This window comes from Hermetia illucens, chromosome 2 (genome assembly GCF_905115235.1).
Source record: "Hermetia illucens chromosome 2, iHerIll2.2.curated.20191125, whole genome shotgun sequence".
Lineage (NCBI taxonomy): Eukaryota > Metazoa > Arthropoda > Insecta > Diptera > Stratiomyidae > Hermetia > Hermetia illucens.
Window position 1 is genome coordinate 153,575,744 of NC_051850.1, and position 17,275 is coordinate 153,593,018.

The 17,275-nt window shown below is 41.4% G+C and overlaps 1 protein-coding gene and 1 long non-coding RNA gene across 7 annotated transcripts in view; one reads left to right on the forward strand and one right to left on the reverse strand.

Moving 5' to 3' along the window:
- LOC119647496 (serine/threonine-protein kinase NLK) overlaps positions 1-17,275 on the reverse strand; it is a 361,344-nt gene that overhangs the window by 223,550 nt on the left and 120,519 nt on the right. The window lies entirely within an intron of this gene.
- On the forward strand, positions 1,719-2,444 carry LOC119647498. The gene is made up of 3 exons (XR_005248888.1): positions 1,719-1,954; positions 2,031-2,184; positions 2,240-2,444. It is a non-coding gene; the product is annotated as an uncharacterized LOC119647498 (long non-coding RNA).

A 17,275-nucleotide genomic window follows, 5' to 3' on the forward strand; every position in this document is an offset into this window, starting at 1 on the left:
TTCTCGACTTCATCCGGGGTTAGCTTACGATCGGGAGAAGTGACAAACCCCGGTCCAAACAAGCCAACTCTGGTACTGTGTGAAACAGAGTCTAGAGAAAAAAAGAATTAAGGGTTAGATTCCACTTGTATACAATGAGGTTTCACCAATTCAATAAATGTTCAAAACTGGACCACCAAATGGGGATGTAATAGTAGATAAGGACTGCATGTCATTCAAAAAGAGGGAGCGACCGCCTTTTTGAACCCCTTCGAATATATCTTTTCTTCGAAGAATTTCATTCTCGTAGTCTCACTGCGCAAAGAGAAAACAAAGCAAGTCTATTTGGAATTTTAACTGGAGGACTGGATCCATACCAAACCTTGATTGCAGTCGCCTGAAGGAAGGACTGTTATAGTGATTGCCTGAGGTAGCCAAGGCAAATTTGTGATAAGAGAATTGTCGTGGGATTGATCTATCTAAATAAATAATTCAGTTTGACGATAGCATGAACCTCCAAGGACTCGACAACGCGCAAACCAAAAGACACTCTCTCACGGCACGTTGCAATGCAACATCAAAGTATCTATTTTAAGCCCAACACATCTAGATCCACTGTAAGTTTAATATTTCACGACCTCCATCAAATACCCGCTATAAAAATAATGAGCTGACAATTGCCACTTAAGGCACACTAATGTGAAAACTTGAACATGTATGAAAAGCTACCCACATGCATACCCCATAAGCACAACAATAACAATTCCGGGATGTACTTGTTCGCCACCGTCATCGAGGGAAGCGTAATGAGGGTATTGCAGCGATTTCACTGTGTCTACGTAAAAGTTAAAACTCATATTCTCCAATGCAAATTAAACTGCATTTAGAAACTTGCACTTATGCATTAAATCGGTTTCTTCTACACTTGCCAGCATTGTTCATTCAGGCTGAAGGTAGAGAGTTTTCTTTATTTAGCGAGAACATGTAAAGAAAAAGCCAAGCGGAAGAAAGGAATGCTGGGAAACTTAGCAGGAAACAACCACCAGCACTGTTGCTACAGAATTGCCGGCAGTTTCCTTCGCTCTGGCATTATCGTACTAAAAATGGAATCACGCAATCCATACACAAATAGCACAACTCCGACTTGTGCCAAGCTTTTAGCTGTAGCAAGGTTTCGGCTTTTGTGTGTTCTTTAGCGTACTTTGCCTCTACAGTCATCACCCCTTGCTTGTAGACTACGCGAATTGAATTACCTGTGGGGAAAACTACCGTAGGAACTGAATAGTCAGCTGATAGCGGATTCAGAGTTGGTGTTCGTAGTTGGTTTTAGATACCAATGGGGGGTCGAAAAATGGGCTGTTTCGATATTTGGATATTTCAAAGCGTACGACAGATAATTAGAAAATGGTCGTAATCCCAAGTTGATCAATGAAATAGTGAATATGTTGCGACAACTGAACAAAAAACTTGAAGGAAATTCTCGGGAAAATCGCTAGCTCAAAAGATAGTGAAAAACCAGCCAAGCCAACCCTAACAAACAATGCTTGCTGACTTCACCTCCATTTAGCATCATTTATTTGCCCAGTTTTTCCGACAATTCAAATGGATTTCTGTACACAATAGACCTCCCTTTCGAACATCTTAAAAGCACGTACCTCTCGCCCCCCAGAAACCTGGAAAATTCCTCGATCGAAGTAAAAAATTTTCACTAAAACTAGAGAACTGTGAAAAATCATTACGCCGTGTCGATCACGCGAAATTTGTCACGATAAAAAGAGCCGTCAACTTAATTGTATTCCCATCGTTTCTCGTTCGCTGTTTTGTATCGTCAATAAATTATCGTCTTGTGTGTGCCATAATTGATTTTCCCGATAGATATGACGATAAAGTTACGTGACAGAAGCCCATTCAATTTTCGGCAACGATTTACTATTCCTGTTCGTACCCAATTTTATTAAATCTTTTCCTTGTTATCGTGAGTATTTTCAGCGTTTTTTTTTACACATTTATACCCGAGCAGGAAGGGCTCACCACAACCTTGTTGCGTTTAGGTCATAAAGTTCAAGGTATTTTATTTCCGGTGTGGGAGGACGATATTGCAAAAAAGAAAATTTTTTACGACAGTTGAACCTGTGACACTCGGAAAACTTTTCCGACACTTCAATGTAGTTATGAAACGTTTCGGGGGTTGCGAGTGCGATGACGGTAAATAGTTTAGGCTGTAAAATGGACTTGATGTTGAAAGTTTTGAGAGTTTTAGTGCAGGAAAATTTAATAATCGTAACAAACTTGATGTCGATTTTGTTGGGACAATGTTGGGCGTTAACGGAGAAATGGGACGTCGTTCGAGTAGTCAAGTTGGTGGGAAATGAGAGCTATTTCCTGCACAAAATTACGCTGTTCGAAGCAAATTGTAATCACGTTTTACAAATTATACTTTTGTGTGTAAATGCAATTAAATTCGCTTCCGGGAACGCAAAACAAAGACTTCCTTGAAACTGAGAGAGAAAATGTTAGTGCTTTGTTTTTCCTTTGCTTAATTACAAGATAGTTTCGGAATGAGTGTCGCAAATAGGCTAAGTTTAGTCGAAATGTTTCTAGGATCTTGATAGCCCGCACGAGCAGTATGCCAAGGAGAAAAATGTTCTTGTTTAGGATTCATTACCTCGATAGTGAGGGTATGAGAGGCAGATCGAATTGCTTGCCCTTTAAGCCCACGTTGGCTACGTCATCTATCTCATTGAAAGTATTTGCAAGTTTTTTTCCGGATTTTCAACCACGTCTTTTGTGGTTTGGGTGCCAACCTTCCCTAACGTTGGACTGAAGAAGTGAGCCGGACTGCCCACGAAACGTTGGTATTTAAATCAGAAGATAAACAACTGAAAATCCGCCATGGAGGCCTTAGATTGGAGCTTACGATAGCACAGTCCTTGCCGGGGCTGCAGAGGCGAGGCTTGTCAGTAAACGCGCGCTAGATGTGAAGCGGCTGCGGTCTGAAATCTTCCTCGAGAAAAACATCAACAAAGGCATGCAAAAGGGACTGATGGAACTGGAAGAGCTTCAGGACCGCATTTTATTCTACAGGAGTACACGGACAACAACAGAAGACAGAAGCAACCGCACATGCCGCTGAAAATATCGTAAACACCAAACGAACCACAAACAGCTCGTTACAGAGTGAACTGAGGAAAAAAGAAGATTAAAGCGCATCTGCATCTAGGCAGTCTTCAGGATTCAAAAAAGAAGGCGATAAAGGACAAGGAACAGCCTCTGCGCCAATCGAGAGCTTAAATTCAACGTGGGGATGTTTTTGACTAAACCGCCAGTTCAGCTCATTAAACTGACAGAACGAAAGACCTTTACGAAAGGCCTCAGCAAAATCCACAATGGACTAAAATCAAGCCCAAAGAAGGTGGAGCAGAAGTGTCCACCATACGGAAAACGAAGGGTGGCGGAATCCTCGTTGAATTGAATGCAAGGATGTTCTGTGAAGCAGTCAAGGGACTACTGACAGAGAAGGCTCTGGTTTCTAACCTAAAGCCTATGTGCTCTTTGCTTATACGACATCTTGATTATCTTACAGAAAAAAACCGAAATGGAAGAGGCCTTCAAGGGTGAATGCCCAGAGGGTATCTGCACATATTGAGGGTTCGGGGCAGTGTTCGGTCTTCAGGGCGAAATTGGGAAGGAATAAGAAGCAACTAGCCCGAACTGCACTCTAGAAATCAATATGCACCAGGGTACAACCGCTCACGAATTTCTGGAGCAATTCGCTGCGAACCTAGAAGTTGATCTAGTGCTTACCAAGAAAACAAAAACGTAGCCACATGACATATTGACTTATCAGGTACCATTGCCATTTGGTTTCGAGACGTCACCCAATTTCGGGTTCGGACACAAAGCCAAGGGAATAATTTTGTCTAGATTCGACATTTCGGGATATAAATTTTCGGCGTTTATCTAGCACCGAGCGACCCATTCGACACAGCTTTTATTCTTGGTTAGGAATAATTTTAATATTAAGTCATTTGAATGATAATGAAATAATGAAATCCGCGCACAGTTGTTGTCAGCCAACAGAGCCTATTTCAGTTTACAAAAACTGTTCCGCTCGAAATGTCTCACCATAGGGTCAAAGCTCTTACTGTACAAGACTATGATCTTGCCAGTCCTCATGTATTCCTCGGAGGCTTGGGATCTTAGCAAGAAGAATTGCGAACTCCTGGCCGCATTCAAGAGAAGAATCCTCCGAAGAATTTTTGGCCCCCCGATTCCGCAGCCTACATAACGACGAAATCTATGAGCGATACCATGAACGTCCAGTTGTGGATAAAATCCGGCTCAATAAGTTACGGTGGGCGGGTCACTTAATCCGTATGGATGAGAATGATCCCAGCCGGTAGAAAAAGAAGACGAGGCAGACCCTGCCTAAGATGGAGCGATGGCGTAGACCAGGACGCCAGACAGCTTTTAGGGATATCGAATTGGTGGACCTCGACGCAAAACCGGGATGTCTAGTCCTTATTAAGGCAGGCCTAGACCGGATACCGGCTGTTGCGCCGTTGATGATGATGATGATGTTTTAAGTACGACCACTGGATGAGTATTTGCTTGAACCCGTCGAAGAGTAATGTCTTCGCTAAAATAATCTTGGAACGCAAGGAATGCTTCGAAATTTGATCGACAAAGAACAAGCTGGTTCTTTCTATACGGACCACATTAACAGCATTCGGATCATTGTGGGTGATTAATGGGTCAACCTTGTAAGAAGAGTGTAAACTTCTAGGAAAGCCTCGCTGGGGAAGCTAAAGTACATTTCCAGGAAACGGCAGCGATGATGCTTACGCGTTATGTTCCCCATAGGGGTTTATGGCCACCGGGGGAGAAAGGTCGCCACAAATTGGTCGTGTGCTGCTGTCAAAAATAGTCAGTACCCTTAAACAGAATGTACCTTCAGTGGGGAAGAACTTCGTTGCCTGCCTGAAGCAAAGAGCATTATCGAAGCATTCACTTCACAATAGGTAGGCAAGTTGCTGGAGCGTTATATTATAAGACGCAATTCCTTGTCGTGAAGACAGCAAGCGACCTGTAAGAATATCAGTAGGGGTCATTGAAGGAGCATGATAGAGAAGCAATATCAGGAGGTATTGTGAATTCACTATCGTTGATGTGAAAAACGACACAACTGAGGACACTGCAGACTTCTACAAGTACTCAGCAATTTTGCAAAGAGCCTATACCCTGATGTCCGAAGTCCTGTCACATGTGAAACTGTCTCTCGGGGAAAAATAAATTAAGCGCATTAAATGTGATCGCTATCCTTTCAAGGGCAAATGCATTCGAGATACCGTCGTGGGACGATCTGGCAAAACGTTCAGCCGCGGATACGAACTACTATGTCCAAATTCCGAATCCACCATCCATATTCGGCCGTGGAGCGGATTAATTCGCCTTTAGGTATCAGAGGTAAGGGCTGGTTGACGTTAAGGCATATCAACACTGCCAGACCGATTCCCTACGCGCTTATGTTTAGAGCAAGGAAGAGGCACCCGACTTAAGGGATTGACCTTTCAATCCTCCAAGTGGGTTGAAGTGGGACCACGAACGGATCGATGAATGGGAGTCGAAGGGAATATACGGTAAATACGAAAATTGCCTCTGGTAGCCGTTTGCCTGGAGAGTTCTTTGCTGAGTCGGCGGAATCTAAGAGTGCGCTCCAGGACCGCATGACCACGACTCGTGTTTATAGAAAACTCATGATGAAAAAGTGGCAACTGACCAGTTCAGAATGTGTGGTTAAGCGTTGCAAATAGTGGTGCTGAGATTCGCAAATTTTTACCGACTACCAAATTGCACATAACGAGTCTGACGTTCTGTTTGGTGACAAGACTGATGGATGATGTTACCCATCATAATATTACCATTTAGCGGAAATACGTGGAGAAGGAGATGAACTGTGAGCCACTAGCGCAGGAAATCGAAGAAATTCGGCATCTCAAAAAGATAGTTGCAAATATCATAATATTGTTAGCTCGAAATCTCGCACACCCTTCATCAGAAAGTGTCAGAGCCAGTACCGAACCATCGCATCCTTAAGGTCCTTGACGCTTTCATATTGATTACAACCGAAAAAAAACAGAACGTGATAAATTATTCTAAGCGCCTGCGATGACGCTGAGTTCCGTACATCGTATCGGCCACTCCAATATTCCCATCTTTTACAACATATTAAAGAATTGCTTTACGAGCTGTGCTATATTAGCTCCTGCGTTATTCTGTTAAAAGATCATGGATGGTACAGTAATTTTCATTCCCAGATCATTGAATTGATCCTGAATCATATTGATCTACGCCTCGCTGTTCAATCGACGGAAAATAAACTTTATTTCTGTTTTCCCGTAGTACCCAATGCCAACCCAAATCATTGCAAAGGCTCCTCCTGTTTGGATACGATCTGAACACAGTTTGATCTTAGGAAGAAATTATAATTCAATTCCATTGCTCCTTTCTAATACTTCCATAATAGCTCCTTAATTTGGAGGTAGGAAGTCGATCCTTCCAAAAGCATACACTGTGTTTCGATTTAGAGTATGGTTCACTGGCTTTGTCCAACTAGCCGCTTTGTCCCTTTAAATCATCATTTGTAAAAGTAAATGTAGATAATAAGCCAGAAAGTCACACCGTGGGTGTCCTACTTTTCACACAGGAATGAACAGGACACACCAAATAAATGAAGATGAGCATTTATTTCCGATAAAACTCAAAGCAAATATTTCTAAATATACCTCCAAAGCTGGACAGGAAAAAACTTGTCAGTCCTTAATAACAAACCAGGAAATCAAACTCGACATTTCCCATCCCATCCCATATATATCGTCCTTGTCCATATTACCTGCACCATTTCAAGGCGAAATTCCGCAAGTTCTATTTTCGTATTCGCTCGGTTTTTCGCAAGGGCAAGCATCTAATTTTAGGTCAGCTTTAGAAATACGCATGGAAATTTATTCGAGCTCCTTACCAGGAGGCGTTTGATACTTACAATGTATAATTCATTCCGTTTACCTTTAAAGCCCTTCTTCGAGTACACCACAAACATTCGCACCTCTCAAATAACCTCCTCAACTTGAGCACGTAGGCAACATTCCTCGTCGTCATCATTTTAACCATCTCATGACATATTAACCAACCGAGCAAAGGCTAACCAATACGTTTTCCGAGCTGCATGAAAGGGAAGGTGGATTTTCTAAGGCTACCGTAATACGCCCGAATTAGAACTGATGGTATTACAAAAGCGACTACGATTAAGCATAAGCGGGAATACAGTCATTCATTACACCGGCATGCCACCAGGGAAATCTTCAAGCCTACGTTTTTTCTCACGTGTGGGACTGTTTCAGGTATTGCGTCACTTCGATGCAAGAAATCGGCTTTTTGCTGAACGTTGAGGCTCAGGAGTCGCAAATGCGAAGGTGGGCCCCGAGGCGCTACACTGTTTAAGAGCAACACTGATGTGTTGTAAGATGTCAGTTGAGTTTAATTGCAGCCAAGTTTTCATAATGCTGTTTAAGTGTCAGCCGAATGTTGGGAATGGATGCACATTAGTGTCATAGGCGGAAAAGTGCAACGCGAAGTCAGTTGGTTGGCAAGATGATGACTTGGAGTCTCCACTAGCTCCGACTGTAATGAAGAGCTGTCGTCTTAATGTCACTTCGATTGCACACTTCGTAATGCAAATGTTTCCGTTTGAATTTGAATATCCGGAATCATAGAGTGATGCAGATTCAACGAGTTCTCGACTGCTTTGCATAATTGCGCTTTCCCAGGAATCAATCTAACCGGAGAGCAACCGTAACAAGTTAATGATAATTTATGCTAAAGTAAAGTGATCTGAGAGAAAAGCTTCTGCTGCTGCTTGAATTTACCACTCCTCTACCACTCATTGGAAAACCGAATATACTTTACCCGGAGTGCAATTTATTATCACCTCATTAGTGGTAGAGCAATGGGTAACATATTGCCACATACTTTGCTCCTACTCTTGAGTCATGTTTTCAAATCTCTGACATGAATCTTTTCGGAGGCGATATAAGATCAGGACCCGGAGGCAGGTATATGGGGATGGCACCAGCTACACATTATTATGTTCATGAAGAAATTCATATATGCAACGCCAAACTCATATTGAATGCTATAACAAAACGCCCACCGGTTTGTCGTCAAGTAGATGATAAAAGGTTTCTGATTAGCCTGTTGTCATTGGGGCTCCGACCGAATACGCTCTGTAGATACCCACATGTGTTACCGAGGCTCCAGTAAACACTGTAAGTGTGATGAGTCCATGAAACGCTTCTAATGTTTTTACTCTACCCTCCGCAAATGGCTGGAAACAATGTATCAAATTCAAACAGGTATCCCGAAACATGTATGGCAGGTGATAGGTGGCCTGGTCTGCTGTTGTCCCAGTATCACAACCTAGTCGACATTTTGGAATTAAATCGTTCAGCATTGTTCGCTCGGTCTCTTAGAGTCTATGTGCTAAACGAGGCGTCGATGGACATGTGCGGCTCCCATTTTATGTATATGATACACTCCATAGTCAGATATCTTTGTAGAACATTTCCGTGCACATATAAACTTACATATAAGGCAATATTGTGGGGGATTATTACCTGAAAACACCTGAAATTTCTTAAAGTCCGATAAAGTATGGCAGGCAGTGATATATTCATTCAATTTAGTGGTATTCCATGTACACTATGAGTGTGGGGACTTGGCTTACGGATTGAAATCAATATTGTTGGCTTTCATTGTCTGTCCAATTCGAGATAAATAGAGGCAAACTCGGAGAAAATTGAAACAGTTTCGATCCATAGTTATTCATATATTCATGTAATTAAAACGACAGGGATTGCTCATGAATTAATTTTAGCCCTCTTCTGAGAAATGTCTTTAGGAAGAGGAATTTGCCTGGCAGCTTCCTCTTTAGAATTTAATTTATTTGTCCCCCGACTACTACATGATATCGACAGTAGCTTTTGTGATTGTCACTGCATGAAATTGTGTAGATAGATAAGTGTCATTTAAATACAGAAGATAACCAAATTTAGGAATAGAAACTGAATGCCTATAAGCATGCGACGAACCTGTCAAAATAATTAAGAACATAAATGTCTGTGAGATGAAATTAGATTATTCTGCGGTTATAGACGTAGGAAGAGTAAGGAAATCTTTCAGAGTTAATTATTTTCAATAGAGACGACAGAAACCTGCAATAAAACTGAAAGGGGGCAATTAGGCATGTCAAGTGTAGAAGATTTTACGATTCTGAAAGCAGCATTGCCTAGAAGTTTCGATAAGCTATCTAGTTCATTGATCATTGGGAAAAGTGTGGCAAATTTGCTAATAAAGTCTCAGTTTGTACCAAACTTTTCAGTTTTATGCCAATATAGATCAGGTTTTCTGCAGTAAAGTTTAGAGAAACAAGTCGGGGAACCGGAAGCTGGACACCTCAGGTATGAAAGGGGGGGATAATGAAGTTGCCTTCTAAATTACAAAAAGTTTGCAAACAAAGCGGCGCATATTTAATTTGAATGAGATAATTCTAAGTATGTTAAATAAAGCGTCAAATTTCGATCAGAAATACGACATTTCTTTTTCCCCAACCCAATATATTATGTGACAGTATCTACTTTCGGTGATATTGGTATTACTAGTCAAAGAAGCGACAAATTTGACCTATTGTAACTTTGTTAGTAATAGTGTGATTTACACCAAACTTGGTGGATCATGCTCTATGTTAGAGCCCACAATACGGGATACGTTAGGATGAACGTGCGAGGGGGTTTGCAGCCAGTTATAAAAATTATATAGGGCCTACAAATAAGTTCTGTCGGTTTTTTCTTTAAATTTGAAGCTTTATTGTGAAAAATTGGTTATACATTCATTGTTCAAAGTATTGCCCATCGCTAGCCACAACTTTCTTCCATCTTTCAGACAATTCATAGATACCATCGCGCCAAAAATTGGCCTGCTTGGCCGCTATCCACTCATCGAGCCATTTTTTGAGTTCGTCGTAATTGTCGGTCAGCCAAGCCATGCTGCATCGACCGGAACAAATGGTAATCAGAAGGAGCAATGTCTGGAGAGTACAGCGGGTGGGGTAGGACTTCCCATTTCAACGTTTCTAGATATGTTTTAACGGGCTGTGCAACATGTGGACGAGCATTGTCATGTTGCAAAATAACTTTATCATGCCTTTGCTGGTATTGCGGCCGTTTTTTCTTGAGTTCGCGGCTTAAACGCATCATTTGACATCGGTGGAGTTTTCCCGTGACCGTTTCGTTCGGTTTTAGCAGCTCATAGTATACCACACCCAGCTGGTCCCACCATATACACGGCATGATCTTCTCACCATGAATATTCGCTTTGGCCGTCGATGATGAGGCATGGCCGGGGTATCCCCACGTTGCCCGACGCTTAGGATTATCGTAATGGATCCACTTTTCATCGCCAGTAACTATTCGATGCAGATGTCGTTGGAGCAGATGTTCGCACGTGAAAAAACGGCGTTCGACGTCTCTTGGCGTCAGTTCATACGGAATCCAATTTCCGACCTTTCAGATCATTCCCGTTGCTTTTAAACGGTTGGAAATGGCTTGCTGAGTGACTCCAAGTGTTTTTCCAAGTTCTTCTTCCGTTTGCGATAGCTCTTGGTCGAGCAATGACTCTAATTCTTCATCTTCAAAAATTGTTGGCCGTCCGGCGCGCTCTTCGTCTTCCAAGTCAAAATCGCCACTTTTAAACCGTCCAAACCACCTCTGACACGTTCGTTCAGATAGAGCATGGTCACCATAAACTTTCACCAAAATGCGATGACTTTCGGTTGCTTGTTTCTTCATATTGAAATAATTAAGTAGAACTCCCCGCACATTATTTGGTACAAAATTGGCCATTTTCGTTGATGAAAAAAGTATTGTTGTTTACACTTCAATTAAATAATTTATACTGACGTTTGTGCCTATTGACAGTAGCTTTCCGATGAATGTTTGGAAATGTGGATCAATGGAATAAAAAGCAAGCTACGCCATCTATTGTGAAAACCGACAGAACTTATTTGTAGGCCTAATAGTAGTATACTATTATTAACTTTATTTGAAAGGACATCGGTATGGGGGTCATTTCGGAGACTAGGCACCATATAGCAGCAGGCTCTTATTTTTTCACATTTTTTAGTTGGATAGTTTCTGAGAATGGGTCCGTTAAAGAGATGATGAGATGATTCGACCCCCGCACTCTCCATCTTTCCAATAACTGTCAAAACTAACACCCGCTTCGCAAAGTACTAAACGAGACCTTTCATTTGATACCCCACATGATATTGCTCAGTCCTGGGAACGGCAGCGACATGCCCAGAACTGAGCGATTTAAATATCTCGGGTCAATGCAGTTAACCAATGGAGAACTACGTAATGAAATTGGTTCACGTATTAACGCAACCTGGATGAAGTGGCGTTCTACAACTGGTATTCTTTGTGATCGATGTATCAACGAACGCCTCAAATCTAAAATTTATCAGAATGCCGTCCGTCCTGTGGGTCTCTATGGTTCTGGGTGTTGACCGACTATAAAAGACAATGAACGGCATCTTGCGGTAATGGAGACGAAGATGTTGCCTTGGACTAGTGGCGTGACATGGAAATGAGGACATCCGCGATCGATATGGGATTGCACCGATCGTGGTAAAACTGCGAGAGAAGCGTCTTCGGTGGTATGGTCACGTAATTCGCGCTAACTAGAATTCATTTGCCAAAATTGGTCTAAGCAGTCGATGGTAAGCGACCAAAAAGCCGGCTGAAACAACGTTTGCTTAATACGTTGGATGAGGATATAAAAGCCTGATGATTACATCCAGATCAGGCATTTGATAAAATGAAATGAAGAAACCGATTACGACGAGCCAACCCCGCTTGTGAATGGGACAACGGCTGAAGAAGAAGAAGAAGATTTGAGGAACGATGAGTGCATGATAGTTCCATGTCACATAGTTAACAATTCCATTGCCCTCTATTTTTGAGAAAGCGATTTAAATGAATCATTTGATGGCAAGCACTGTATTGATAATAGTCAACCTCATACGCTTCACACTCGGAGTTCAATATTATTAGTAAATGTGAAGAACTTAACCTACAACAGATACAAAAGAGGGCTGAGAAAACTAGACAATTCCTGAATGTAATTTTAATATTTCATTCGAATGTCAATTATTCACGTTAGTTATGGCGTCAGCATCTTATTTGTATGGCTTAGGATGCAGTAAATTCGGACGAAATTGATAAGTTTGAACTGCTATAACTTTGACACTAATATTTCGATTTACATGAAACTTGGCATGCACGATACTGCCCTCTATGCCGGTACAAAATTTAGTACTCCTAGAATAAACTCAGGGGTTTTCTTAGTCAATTTCTAAAAGTTCATAATATACTATTAGTAAATTTATTTGGGCAGATATCGGAATGGGACATCTTTCGAGGCTAAGATTTCACACAAAAACTTAAAAAAGGCTGAGGAGACTTTAATATTTCAGACGAATGTCAATTATTTTCGTTAATTACGATGTGTCAGCATCTTATTTGCATGATTTTAGAAGCAGTAAATTTGCACGAAATTGCAAGTTTTAACTACTACAACTTTGGCGTTAATGGCCCGATTTCTATGAAATTTGGCATGTGCATGCAAGATATTGTCCTGTCTGCTGGTGCACATTTTGGTATTCCTAGGATGAACTTAAGGGGGGTTTTCAGTCAGTTCCTCAAAGTTGGCAATACTACTACTAATAGTAAGTTTATTTGAGCAAATATCGAAATGGCACATATTTTGAGGCCTAGATTTGATCTAGCCGCACCACCCTCATTTTTTCGGACTTTTGGATTGGGTAGTTTCCCAAAATGAGTCTTATCTCACTTTAAGTGTGTACATTTTGACTCTTTATTCGAACACTTTACAATTCACGTCAAAACTAATATCAATTTCGGAAAGTACTAACCGAGATCTTTCATTTGATACCCCACACGACTATATCCGGTAACAAAATTGTTTAAACCCCACCTTTGTTTAAACTCTACCTAAATTTGTGTCATTCGCAGTATGCGTGGGATTCCTTAGTTCCCATTTGTCCACCAAATCTCGTTCAGATCGGTTTAGTCGTTTCGGAGAAAAATGCGTGTGACAGACAGACAGCCAGACAGACCAACAGTGAATCGATTTAAATAACGTTTTGTTTTACACAAAACCTTAAAAATGTGCCGACGGTATCCCTTCCGTCCATGGATGCAAAGGAACTTAATTTGGAAGGAGACTAAAGTTTCTGCTAGGTTCCACCGAAATGATCAAATCTCTCAATCCCTATATAGGAATACTAAGGAGAGAATCGTTAAATTTAAGGAGATTTGAAACCATCATTATTGGTGGATCTCCAAGATCATCATCATCAACGGCGCAACAACCAGTATCCGGTCTAGGCCTTAATAAGGAACTCCAGACATCCCGGTTTCGGGCCGAGGTCCACCAATTCGATATCCCTAAAAGCTGTCTGGCGTCCTGGCCTACGCCATCGCTCCATCTTAGGCAGGGTCTGCGTCGTCTTCTTTTTCTACCATAGATATTGCCCTTATAGACTTTCCGGGCTGGATCATCATCATCTATACGGATTAAGTGATCCGACCACCGTAACCTATTGAGCCGGATTTTATCCCCAACCGGACGGTCATTGCATCGCTCATAGATTTCGTCATTGTGTAGGCTACGGAATCGTCCATCCTCATGTAAGGGGCAAAAAATTCTTCGGAGGATTCTTCTCTCGAATCCAAGATACAAAATAATAACACCATCATCACGATCAATACTGCTTGCTACATATCATGGAAGAAGACTAAGAAAGTATAGACATCGGGAATACTGATCGTAGCAATAAATAAATACCAATATTATTTATGTCCCTAGCCGAGGTAGTGCATAGGAGGCAGGTTCTTACGAAAGTAGAAATAGCAGGAAAGGATGCGGCCTCTATTTTAAGGCCGATGCGTGCCTAACAACAAGAGCCTAATGAACCAAAACAGTTGAAGGAATTTGCAAAACTTTTTGAGATGTCCCGTTGAAATCTAAAAGACAAATGTCAGAAAAAATGGCGTGATTTCGTAGTCACGCTCAATTTGTTATTTCCTACTTGAGAATTCTTAGCAACCAGGTACAAGGATATTTAACGAAGATATGACATCGAATTAAGTAGTTCCTATTTTCCACTCTACGCTTCCATATACCATATACCAACTTCCTCACTTCAAAGTAATAACTATTCCAAATAAACCCAACTTTCACAAATTATATCAAGTACCAATATCCTCCTCTTCTTCATTTTGTCTTCTTACAATTTTCCAGCATCCTCCACAAGACTCACGTAACAATAGAAAACAACAGCGCAAGCACAAGAAATAAATGATGGCTCCAGCCGGGTTTATCGCATAATAAAGTATCTAAAATAGACAGACTATTTGTGGCATAACTCAGTCGCAATCCCTCTTTGTTTCCATCTTCAGTAAACAGGAAGACATGCAGAAAAATATCAATGGCCACTATAAATAGAGACACCTTGCTAAATTTATGATTGAAAATTGAGTACGTAGGGTGACTAAGGGTGGAAATTGTGCATGATATGGGAAATTTGTGAATGTGGTGTTTACATAAGCAGATAATGAATTGCCAGGTGCATTGCGAACCAAATTTTTGTTGTGTATTTAATTGATAAAAGTTTATGTTCAATTTCGCCGAATTCTTATCGCGAAATGTAATCAAAATCCGTGGAAGATTCCAGATAAAAAAATATGTGTATTTCCGCCGGAGTGTAAATGAATTGATTGGAAAAATCAACAAAGGAGCACTCATGCAAAACGAAGTTTTTGTTAGTTATCAGATAAAATTAAATTAAGCTGAATACAATGATTGGGAACTGTAACGCAGGCCTAAGCTTTTGGCTGATAGATTTATAATTTTATTTATATTAAGATATCTTCATATTTTGCGTTGGACGACTTTTATTGGTTTTCTTATCGACGAGTTTCTATATTTTTTACGAACACAACACAAAAGGCGTAATTTTAAATGCTGAAAATTGCTCTTTTCAGTAAATATCAAATGAATTGATGCCAGCTTTTATGGAGGGATCCACTTGTTTCTGGGAGACTTTTTCTCGCTCTTCCTTTCGATTAGTCTAAGGCAAGGTTCGCATACATACATATGAAATCGGGTGGAAAACCACCAGATTTCAAAACGCTGACGCACCTAGGACGTCGGTCAAACACAAAAGATAAAACTAACGAAAAGACAACTAACCAAAATTCTCAAAAGCTGAGGTTTACCGTGTTTGAATTGTGTTGGAGATCATTGACATCAAATGACTCTCAGTAAGGACTGGACGAGAAGTCAAAATATTCAATGGAGAGGATCGGATCGGGTTAAGCAACCCTTTCGGACATTCTTTATAAAATGCCTTGTTGATCACATAGAAGGCAAGATAAAGAGATCGCCCTGTCCAGTTATGTGTTTGCACTGTCAGAACTTTTCGAAAAGCCTTGACTGTTCTGCGTCTCCTAAGTGCAGAATAACTCATCGATTTTGTTGAGATTGGAGCTTTAACTGGTCTAGTCTGGCGGGGCATGAAGCGCATAATTTGCCTCAAAATAGTTCACTGTAACAGGTACGGTAAAAGCCTGAGTGATGCCCACTGGTTTAATACCAATAGCTCTATTACTAAATCCCGCATTCAACTCCACGTTGGTAATCTCTGGTAATGACAGAAAATAAAAGGTGAATGGGAAACATTTTACGCCGTGAAACAGAGTTACTTTGGGTGGTCCTCCTGGTTGGTTACCGAATTGTTTCTTCCTCAATTGGATGAATTTGGACTGGAGAACATGTGGTTCCAATAGGACGATATAACGGTGCACACTGGTCGAGCCAGAACCGATTTTCTGAAGGAAGCATTTTCGGGTGATGGTCAGCCAGATAAGCTATTTAACCGTTTTTATGGTGTTTTTTATGTCAACAAGCGTCAGACTCTTGAAGTCCTTAAGGAGAATATTCGCTAAGAATACGAAAACCTGTCGCCCAAAATTCTAGCAAGAGTGATGGAAAGTGCCATAAAACGGGCCCGTATGGTCATCACCTCAGAGGGCGGCCATTTGGCACATATAGTATAATGCATGTGTGGCGGCACATCGAAGGCGCGGACCTCCAAGTCGGTGAAGCGCGATGTGCAATCTTCTCAAAGGTGCGTCCTCTTCCTCCCAAGGAGCTTGCTGTTGCGAAGAGGAAGTTTGAAAATTTGATGAAACAGGGTATCTGCAGACCATCAAATAGTTGTTGTTCCTATCTGCTTCCTATGGTCCCTAAGTCAAACGGCGAATGGCAGCCATGCGGAGATTATAGGCGTCTGAATGTTCAGACAGTTCAAGACCGATTTCCCATACCACTCATACATGATTTCGCGCACTCACTAACGAATTGCTGTATTTTTACGACTTTGGATATAGCCAAGGCGTACCACTAAATTCCTGTAGCTCCCAAAGACATTCCGAGGACGGCTATTTGCACACTTTTCGAACTCTTCTAGTTCACTAGAATGACTTTCCGCTGCGCAGAGGTTCATCCACTCTGTTTTACGAAACACAAACTTTTGTTTCGTATATGTGGATGATGTTTTGGTCGCTTCCGCTTCCGAATATGAGCACTTAGAGCATCTCGAATGGATTTTTCAAAGTCTCCTTAAGGCCGCACTTGTCTTAAACGTTGAAAAATGCCAATTTCTACAGAAACAGATGCAATTTCTCGGCTACTTAGTTACCCCTGACGGTATCCAACCTAACTCAGACAAGGTTAAGGCGATCAAGAGTTTTCACTACCAGTCACGGTGAAGGTTCTCTTGCACGTTAAATTTCTATCGTCGTTTTTTGCTCAGGGCCACTCAGCATCAAGCGAACCTGAAAGCCTACTTGTCTGGGCCCAAAACTAAAGACTAGCGCGATGTTACGTGGTCTGCTGAGGCCGTCCATGCGTTTGAGACAATCAAACGACAGCTTGTTCAGGCAACACTGCTGGCATTTCCTCAGCCAGCCAGCCCTAGTTGTGTTTGTCGATGCTTTTTTTCAAAACAGCTCAACCTAGCTCAACGTAATTACAGCGCCTACGATCGTGAATTACTACTCGCGTACCTCGCTATAAAATACTTCCGTTTCTCCCTTGA